The sequence below is a fragment of the Saccopteryx leptura genome, chromosome 5, assembly GCF_036850995.1.
Source record: "Saccopteryx leptura isolate mSacLep1 chromosome 5, mSacLep1_pri_phased_curated, whole genome shotgun sequence".
In the NCBI taxonomy this organism is placed as follows: Eukaryota; Metazoa; Chordata; class Mammalia; order Chiroptera; family Emballonuridae; genus Saccopteryx; species Saccopteryx leptura.
Genome location: NC_089507.1, coordinates 9,797,070 through 9,807,602, shown reverse-complemented (window position 1 = coordinate 9,807,602; position 10,533 = coordinate 9,797,070). Strand labels below are relative to the sequence as shown.

Sequence of the window (10,533 nt, the reverse complement as noted above, 5' to 3'; positions counted from 1 at the left end):
CCTTACATACAATTATGGGCACGGCGAATGTCATTGTTGGGAATTTGACTATTTTGTTAGTCTTTTCAAAAACCTTTTTTAAAATTCATTTTGGTTGACTATTATTCTTTTCGTTTCCTATTTAATTTCTGGGAGATGCAGGCCAAGTCGGAGTGCTTGCTGGGAGGAGCTGGTGGAGGAAGCCCCTTTCTGTAGACAAACACTGAAACTCATGATGACTCTTTTCCCTCAGAAATTCTCCTCTGTTCTGAACTTTCACATCTCTAAAAAAAAATGATAGTTTTCAAAACAAAGTAAGCTATATGTAAGGACAAGACCTTTTTAAAATATAGCATGCTTTGTAATTTTATTTTAGTCCTCCAAAAATCTAACTCCGTAACTTCAATCTCTTTTTAAAAGGACTAAACATGCATGTGATGCAGACCTCCTATTTTCTTAGAAATCTTGCTTCTACCGGTGTTTTTTCCTAAAATGTTACACAATTTGGAAGAAGCATAAATAACCCTTATCCAGAATTCAGATACAAATTCGGACACAACGCCGCATCTGAATCCCTGAAACAGCGCCTCTGCTATTCCACTAGGTGGCAGCATGCAATAACGAATGATGGTACTCCAAGGCAATAAATAACAGAACCATGAAAAGCGACCTAACAAATGTCAGCCTCGCAGAGATTCAAAACAGTAGAAAGAACTTTAGAGCTTTTCCAGCTTAACTTCAAAGGACAGTGGATCTATTAAAGGCATTGTTCTTCTCCACACGTTCAAAGCAAAGAGAGCTCTCAACAGACACCACCAACCAGGTATAACAAAGCCTTTCACAAAATCAGATCTTGAATTGTATTTGGCAATTAGTGACCTAGAAAAGAAAATCGAAATTTTAACTCTAGGGAAACACACCAAAGCAATTGAGATATTTAAGGCAACAGATAGCAGCGTGGCAGTCTACAAATTCAGGATGTGATCATGTTATGCTAGGCTGGAGGAGTGCACGTGTGTGTGTGTGTGTGTGTGTGTGTGTGTGTGTGCGTGTGTGTGCATGTTAAGATTTGCCTGTATTTAAATTTGAGCTGTTTCATACAAGAACTTAGATTTATGCCTTCTCTGGAGCATCCAGAAGATCTGCCTGTATTTTCACACATAACAAGAGGCTGGGATCAAGTGCTAACTACCCTGTTTAACCAAGCAAGAGCCCATCAGTTTTCCTTGTTTGCTATCCTAGCTCTATTAGCTTTTAAGCCTAGTAATTTAACCAGGAATAAAGATGCTGTGTTACTGATTTGCTGATATTAGCCTGACTAGCCATAAAATAGAGCTAAATAAGGATGTACTAACAAGGTGAGGTTAGAAAGAATTTCTATAAAAATGTTAAACCTAGTTTTTCATTCTTATAATCATGATTCAGTATTACTAGTTAAGTGATCGCAGCGTTGTATTCTGTAACAAGTCAAAAGTATATCATGGATCCTGTGCTTTCACCTCTGGCTAAGTTCTTGTTCCAGGTAAAAAGCCTGTTCTCCTCCGGCTGACGCACATCAAGGGTTAACACCCGAGCAGGAAGAATAAACGTCAGCGGGAGCTACATCTCAACTCCCTCCACCTCTCATGCTGAGGCTTACAGTTCTGATCCTCGCTCGAGGCCAAGAGGACAACCTGACTGGGAGCGTGTGACCACCTGTTACATAGAGCAGAAACCCTAGTTTATAAAGTTGTTTGTTAGCTTCAGTGTCTGTAACAACCAAAAAAGTACTCTGACCTTCAGATGAGCCCGTTCTGCGATCTTTGCTGACCTTCAGTCAGTTATCTGAACAAGCTGTGCTGAGTCCCCTCAGCAAACTCCCAACCCCCTCCTTCTGATTCCTGTCGTCTGTTTGTGCTTACTCCCCCCTTCTCTCCTTACAACAACCCTGCCTGCACCGAAAGAGAGAGATGGGTTTCTGAGAACAGGAGTCCCTCCATTTTCTCGGGTGGCCAGTACTTGAATTAGCCACGTTCCTTCTCATTAGCATCTATGTCACAATTTTGGATTTTGTTGGCCAAAAAGCAGCTGGACGCACAGGTCATTTTTCCAGTTACAATCATTGTATCAGCATAGCTGTTGCCTGCACCTTTAATGTATGATGTGTGGGAGTGTCTGGTCACCAGGCCCCATGCTTTCCGCACTAGTATACATTGAGGGCTCAGCACAGAGAGCAAGGGACTCTCAGTCTCTCCGCCTGTACATGCTTCACACTTTTCTCTGCAGCTTTGTACACCTGCCTGTCTCTGCATTATCCTCGCTCTTCACGTGTGCAGATACCAAAGTAGCTTTGTTAACTACGCATCTATCACAGGATTTACATAAAAATCCTGCCAGCCATAAGCTTACCATAGCAGACATTGGGACTAAAAAGCCTCATTGCCATCAAATAATTACATGCAGAGAACATCACATATTTATTTATAAATACTGCCAGTGGGAATAAGGTTCTTCCATGGAGTCACAAGAAAAACATGTTGGGCACTTAAGCATAGGAGGTTGTGAGCAATTGTGACAAGGTTCACTGAAGCGGAAACAAAAGACTGTTCCCAGGAGCCCGCTGTCTCATCCACAACCACACAGCTGACTCCACCCTGCTGTGGGATAATCCCAGACTCTGTGGCCGGAGCCCACACTTGTCCTCGCCAAGCCCAGGAGGACCGCGGCCCAGAGTTCCAGACCTTCTCTGTGTCTCATTTCCCCATCCGTATGTCTTCTGCCCAGGCTGCCCTTGGACAGTGACTGGTACTGCTCCAAGGCCCCCACCTGGGGTCCTGGTGTGGCCCAGAGCACGTGCCCCCACCTGGGTCCCTGCGTGGCTGAGAGCATGTGCCCTCACCTGGGTCCCACATGGCCGAGAGAACGTGCATCCACCTGGGTCCCCGCGTGGCCGAGAGCACGTGCCCCCACCTGGGTCCCCGCGTGGCCGAGAGCACGTGCCCCCACCTGGGTCCCCGCGTGGCCGAGAGCACGTGCCCCCACCTGGGTCCCCGCGTGGCCGAGAGCACGTGCCCCCACCTGGGTCCCCGCGTGGCTTAGAGAACGTGCCCCCACCTGGGTCCCCGCGTGGCCGAGAGAATGTGCATCCACCTGGGTCCCCGCGTGGCCGAGAGCATGTGCCCCCCCCCCACCTGGGTCCCCGCGTGGCCGAGAGAACGTGCCCCCACCTGGGTCCCCGCGTGGCCGAGAGCACGTGCCCCCGCCTGGGTCCCCGCGTGGCCGAGAGCGCGTGCCCCCGCCTGGGTCCCCGCGTGGCCGAGAGCGCGTGCCCCCGCCTGGGTCCCCGCGTGGCCGAGAGCGCGTGCCCCCGCCTGGGTCCCCGCGTGGCCGAGAGCACGTGCCCCCACCTGGGTCCCCGCGTGGCCGAGAGCACGTGCCCCCGCCTGGGTCCCCGCGTGGCCGAGAGCACGTGCCCCCGCCTGGGTCCCCGCGTGGCCGAGAGCACGTGCTGACGAAAGAACGCACAGGTGAACAGGAAGAGGGAACGGCGTTTGCTGGGCTTTGGTTGTATCTCTTTGGGTTTGGGAAGGGGCAAGCTTTCTTTCACACTAACCCATCTCTTTCCTGCTTCTTCACGGGCTTGTGCTGGGGGAGGGGCGGTTTTCCCCTGGGGAGATCAGAAAGCCAGAGTGGGGATGGTGATCCCTGGGCGGGGCAATTCTACTGTTCCCTGGGATGTCTGGAAGCTCTAGCTCTAGTTAATCTGGCTTAATTAGGTATCTGACTCCCTTCTCTTTCTTTATTATCTGCCTAGCTGCCTACGCTAACATAAGGAGTCATATGTCCCCCCAGTGAGCCAGGACCCACCCAGAGAAGGTGGGAAGGATATGGCCAACACGCAGCAGGGAATCTGGTTTGAGGGGGGAATCCGGGAAACCTATGCATCCAGATAGGAAGGAAGAAGGGCTAAAAATGGAGGTATTTTGAGGAGGGAGGCTACAGCTCTGGTGGCCCTTTGTCTTTGCATGGGAAGGAGGTAAAATGGACAAGGGCAAGTTGGGGCTTGAGAGAAAAAATTTTGACTGCCACTGTGAGGAGCTGAAAACACACTCGCCACAGGAGGGCAGCAGCGAGTCTGCTCAGGGCCAGCTGTGGTCAGAAGTCATCAGTTCCCGATGGTTCCGTCCTGAGTCAGTAATGTGTCTCTTCTGAGAGTCCTGATCCTGCTCTTCGCCTTTCCCGTGCAGGTTCTGGGGCACTTTGAAAGGCAGAAGATATGTAATCTTACTCAGGCATTATATCCCTCCGGGTGATGAGTATTGTAAAGCCAGCAGTCAAGGCCAGGGCCACCATCAGAGCAGCCCAGCCCATGCAGGTTCGCATTGGATTCGGACAGTCGGTAAAGAAACAGCGGAGCCAAAAACTGATGGGCCATAGCCTTTAATCCTACCTTGCACCCGGCGGACAAGTAAAAATACACACTGGGCTCCAAAACCCAGTCACACTCAGTGCTCACAAAGCCACTGACTTATCCGAGTTTCCTAGAATCAAAGGTTTCTAGCTCACCAGCCTTCTTCTCCTCAGTTCCCCATCTCCTTCCTTATTCCAGATACAAACTCTACACAAACTGGCATCTCACTCAGCACTCCGCCATCTTGGCTGCTTCTCCTGGCCTCCTCCACGTGGCCTCCTTTAGCTGCTGGCTCTACTCTCTCCGCTCTCTCATGCTAACCTCAGGAACCAAGAGGCCGAGTCCCGTTCTCCCTCCCTTTTATAGTGTAGAAATCCAAACCCTTAATCCAATATACATAATAGGGAAGTCTCTAATACAAAGTCACTTCTCTGAGGCATGATAGGATTGTACCACCTCACACCAAAAAGGGTGGGACAGGCTTAATCCCAAAACCAAGCCTCAGGCTACAACGATTCTCAACACACATTAATATCACCTGGGCAACGGCCTCTTTAACAAAGTGAGCATAATACATTTTATCTGCCCAACAAGTATATAGAAGTGCTACAACTGTTGCGTCGTCATATGTCCCTAAGTCTTCTTTCCAGTTCAACATCTCAGCCTGGGACTATTCCTCAAACAGCCGTCGCTTTGCCATCTTGGCAGCTTTCTCTTGGAAATAGACAAATAACAACAAAAGAATTAATAGTTCTTCATGTTACCTTAAATCAGGGGTCCCCAAACTACGGGCCCGCGGGCCGCATGCGGCCCCCTGAGGCCATTTATCCGGCCCCCACCGCACTTCCAGAAGAGGCACCTCTTTCATTGGTGGTCAGTGAGAGGAGCATAGTTCTCATTGAAATACTGGTCAGTTTGTTGATTTAAATTTACTTGTTCTTTATTTTAAATATTGTATTTGTTCCCGTTTTGTTTTTTTACTTTAAAATAAGATATGTGCAGTGTGCATAGGGATTTGTTCATAGTTTTTTTTATAGTCTGGCCCTCTAACGGTCTGAGTGACAGTGAACTGGCCCCCTGTGTAAAAAGTTTGGGGACCCCTGCCTTAAATGATGGTTAATTTTTTGTGTCCATTTGGCTGGGCTACAGTGCCCAGAGATCTGGGCACATTGTTGTGATGTTTCCACAGAAGTGCTTCTCGGATGGGATTAGCATATAAACCAGTGCACTGTGTGGGTAAAGCCGATGGCCCTCCATCACGTGGCTGGGTGGCTGGGCCTCACTCAATCAGCTGAAGGCCTGAGTAGGAAAAGACTGATCTCACCCATGCAAGAGGGAATCCGGCCATCAGACTGCCTTTGACTTTGCAAAACATTTCTGTCCCTGGGTCCCCAGCCCGCTGGCCTACCCTGAAGATCTTGGACTCACCAAGCCTCCACGATTGTGTAAGCCAATTCTTTAACATATATCAATAAATGAAAGCTGATAGATAGATAGATAGATTTAAAGATAGGTAAAAAGATGAACAAGACAGAGGTGGGGATAGAGGCGTCCTCTTCATTTTATTTCTCCGCGGATCCCTGGCTGACACACTGTATAAAAAGTACTTTCACACAAACTCTCCAGAAGGAACATGGAACAAGTCATCCGTGTTAACCAGCTAGTTCATGCAGCCTTTTCAAACTTTCTTCACTTGGAAAAGGACATAAACATTTCTTACACCTTCTGCGTTTCTCCACACCAACAGTAATTTCCAACCTCTAAACCGCACAGAGTCCTCCGAATTGTCATGATACCCGGCATATCTATACAGATCTTAAAAGAGTTACACAAAGAATATTAAGACTCAATTCACTGATGACACTTTGAAAAAAATAATTAGTGGCTGAGAGCTTGTTTATTCCCCAACTTTCCCACTGACCCCCCTAATAAGTGACTTTATTCCAATACCGCAAGGTTTTTCACATACCTGTTGGGAATGAGACTCCTAAAGTGGATTTGGAATTCAGCATTGAGTCTCCTGAGATTAGTGAGGGTTTGTTGGAACAAAGATGATGGTGAGTGTATCATCGAGAGCAGCAAAGGTGCGGCACAGGCTGACGTACGCACGTATTTCCACAGCGGACAGCCTTCCATGGCCCCACAGTAGAAGACTGGCACCCTTCCCCGTGTGCTGTGCTCCCGGGGCCTTTCCTTTGACTCAACTCATTGACAGATCCTTACCTTCGAGCAAACCAACCCTTGTTCACGTACTTAGGATGAGACATAAACCAGAGAACAAAATACGTGGGATTAGTTCTCTCTCGAGTTATGTAGCCGCTTCAGAGTGTCGGCACCAACAGAGCCGACTCAGACATGAAAACAGCAAACTTGTTTTGTCCCTGTTGGCAAACATCTGCTACCCTATGCAAACCCCTTTCCCTCGGGTCCCCTTCTTTGTTTGAGAGGAGTTTGTCATACATGGTGACTAGCTCTGGGCTTCAGCCAAAATTTTAAGAAACGGAAAATATCTCATTTCTCATCCTATCTACTTTACTTAAAACATTGTTTTTCTTAGTATCAAATGGATTAGCCCATTACGATGCCCAGGCAAATAAATACTGACCTGTGAAACTGGCATCTAACGAGATTAGGGAGGGTGGTAGTGTATACCCAGGCCTCTTCTTTCTGTTTGCCCAGGATATTAGATTACAAATCCGAATAGACATAAAAACCAGTACCGTAGACTAGTTCGTAAGAAGGGTCACCTGGGTGATATTTGAGTTTCAGAGAGGATGATAATTAACAGCTCCTTCTCTTCAGACTTCAGAATTAATGAAAAAATAGAGTCACAGGCATGGAGGCCAAAATGTCAGCCTCCTAATCCCGACAGGCTGGGCTGGAGAACGTAGCTTTCCCTGTGGGAAAGGCGGGTTTCCCACGACTTCCCACCACTACCACCAGCTCAGCAAGGCATGGCAGAGGCAGGAGCCGGGAAGGCGTGCTCATGCTCGCCGTTGGCAGGCAGATCCCAGAGACAGAAGCACAGGGCCTCTGGTGAAGGGAGCCACCCACCAGAGAGAAGCTCAGGCGAACGGAGACCAGATGTTCCCTGCCTTCCAGCGAGAACTGAGAAAGAGGAGCGAGGGCTCACACAGTCCCTTGCATCTTCTTCCTGCCTTCCTTCTTTAAGGAATGGTGAGATGAGGGTAAGACTGCCCCTCCCAAGAGAAAGTACTAAGTGCTATTAACACCCAGAATGAAGGGAAAGATCACCTACAAGTGGGGAAACCAAGCATCGTGACGTTCATTCGCTCTGACACCAAAGTTTAAACCCAAGAGCTTGGATGGAGGCGAGAGACGGAAGCGGCCGTCTGCAGCCAGGCTAGGGGGGATCGCTGTCCCAAGCCAGGGAATCTGCATACTGTTTGGTCATGAATTAAAGACAGTCAACGTTTTCGAGTGGGAGAAGAACATAATTATAGCAATGTTTTAGGAAGATTAAGTGGGCCGCAGGATGTGGATTATCTGTGGAGAGTTTGGAAGCAGGAGACCCATTAGAGGCCCCCATTTGAAGGGAAAGTAACATTAACTAGCGTCATCGCAGATGGAAGGCAAATGACATCGGTGTGGTGCTTCAGATTTTACAACATTCTTGTCACATTTATTACCTCCTTTGGTTTGGCCACTGTATGAAGTAACTAGCTCGGTAATGAACATGTTGTGAGACTGTTTGCACCAGTAAATGGTCACTGAACCAGCCCAGAGAAGGCTCTACAGGACCCGGTGACCACCCACAGGCAGGAAGGCAGGTGGGGAGTCAGAGATGACTCATCACCTTCAAGATCTAGAATAATCCATTCACTCATCAAATTTTTATTGAGCATGTACTATATAGTTCCAGGAACTGTTCCAGATGCCAGGCTGCAGCAAAGAAGTGGAGGAAGACCTTGGGGAGCTCATATACTACTGAGAGTGGAACATCTGTGGATAAATAAAGTTAAGCATTAAGGAAAGAAAAAGATCAGGGTAAGAGACTAGAACAGTGGTAGTCAACGTGGTCCCTACTGCCCACTAGTGGGCATTCCAGCTTTCATGGTGGGTGGTAGTGGAGCAACCAAAGTATAAATAAAAAGATAGATTTAACTATAGTAAGTTGTTTTATAAAGATTTATTCTGAGCCCTGGCCGGGTTGGCTCAGCGGTAGAGCGTCGGCCTAGCGTGCGGAGGACCCGGGTTCAATTCCCGGCCAGGGCACACAGGAGAAGCGCCCATTTGCTTCTCCACCCCTCCGCCGCGCTTTCCTCTCTGTCTCTCTCTTCCCCTCCCGCAGCCAAGGCTCCATTGGAGCTAAGATGGCCCGGGCGCTGGGGATGGCTCTGTGGCCTCTGCCTCAGGTGCTAGAGTGGCTCTGGTCGCAACATGGCGACGCCCAGGATGGGCAGAGCATCGCCCCCTGGTGGGCAGAGCGTCACCCCATGGTGGGTGTGCCGGGTGGATCCCGGTCGGGCGCATGTGGGAGTCTGTCTGACTGTCTCTCCCTGTTTCCAGCTTCAGAAAAATGAAAAAAAAAAAAAAAGATTTATTCTGCCAAACTTAGCAAAAATATGACACAAAGTACTTGGTAAGTAATTATTATTATATGCTTTAACTTGCTGTAACTCCGCTTTATAAATTTTATAAAGTAAAGTTACTTCCCTACTATATAAATCACCATTACTGTGCAACCAGTGGGTGGTTAGAAAATTTTACTACTAACAGAGATACAAAAGTGGGTGGTAGGTATAAAAAGATTGACTACCCCTGGACTAGAAGGTCAGGGAGGTGCTTTTTTAGAAAGTGTCATCAATCAGAGAAGTCCTCTCTCCGCAAGTGACATCTGAGCAGAGACCGGAAGGGATAAAGGGTGTGGTCCACACCCCGTTCTGCAAGAGTGTTTGGGGCGGAAAGAGCACTAAGGTCAAGGGGCACCTGTCTGTGTGTCTGGAGGCAGCAAGGAGGCCTGGGCGGGTGCAGCAGGGTGTACAAGGGGGCAGGGGGTTGTAGGAAATGAATCCAGAGGGCCAGGCAAAGGCCCAGGCCCGAAGGTCTTGCAGCCTGGTTGAGGACCTCTGGCCCTTGTGTGGAGGTATCATTTGTTGAGAGAAAGGGAGGACATGAGGGACCAGAGAGAAGGCACAATAGGAGTCCCGGCAAGAGAGGAGGGTGGCGTGGACTCCCGTGACATTGTTAGAGAAGACGAAGAACAGCCAGACTCCCAACGTGTGGGAAGAGAAAGCTTGTATGATATTTGAATGTATTTGATGTGGAGTTAAAGAAAAAGAGGGACACTGAAGTCATGTCTGAGGTTTCTGCTCTGAGCACGTGGGCACCGAGTTATGCCCTCGGTGCGAAGGGAGAGGAGAAGGGCAAGGAGTCCAGGTTAGAGATAAAAATTGGGGATGGCTTACCCATCAGCAAAAATAGAGAAGCCGAAGGCTTAGAACTGGAGAAGGCGAAGGCCGGGAAGGTGAGCACAAGCCTTCGTTCCCACGCCCGTCCTGTCCTCATGCCGGCATCCGTCGTTCATACTCCACCTTCACTTGACCCTGTTCTCCTGGCTTTCTGTCATCTCTCTCTTCTTCCCACTGCCTACTGTCCTCATGCGACAGCCTCTCTCCCAACCAGCAAGCTATGAACTGAATCATCAAGAAGACTATCCGATCAGGAAGTCAGTCAAAGTCACCTTGAAGAAACACGTGCTGTCATGGATTCTGTAAAACAAACACAATCTCTTTTTTTATTTTAACTTAGTTGATTTTTAGAGAGAGAGAGAGAAGTATTTATTTGTTGTTCCGCTTAGTTGTGCATCTATCTGGACACTTCCCCTTTTGATCCCTGGCTGGGGATCAAACCTGCAGCCTTGTTGTTTTGGGAAGATGCTCTAAGCAGCTGAGCTACCCGGCCAGGGCTGAAGAGAATCACCTGAAGGACACTTTCAATCTGGAAGAATTCTCACAATCTGTTAACAGTGGTCACCTCTGGGTCCTGGCCAATTGGAGGTTGTGATGGTGGATGATGCTTGTTTATTTTTACCATCGACACCATTTTATTGTTTTAGGCCAGAGGTCCCCAAACTACGGCCCGCGGGCCGCATGTGGCCCCCTGAGGCCATTTATCCGGCCCCCGCCGCACTTCCGGAAGGG

The 10,533-nt window shown here is 48.7% G+C and overlaps 1 long non-coding RNA gene across 1 annotated transcript; it reads right to left on the bottom strand.

The window, feature by feature from the left end:
* Positions 1-4,960: 4,960 nt before the first annotated feature.
* Positions 4,961-10,007, bottom strand: LOC136405770 (uncharacterized). Its single transcript, XR_010751567.1, has 3 exons — positions 9,799-10,007; positions 6,339-6,621; positions 4,961-5,083 (listed from the first exon to the last, which is right to left on the bottom strand). It is a non-coding gene; the product is annotated as an uncharacterized lncRNA (long non-coding RNA).
* Positions 10,008-10,533: the final 526 nt, after the last annotated feature.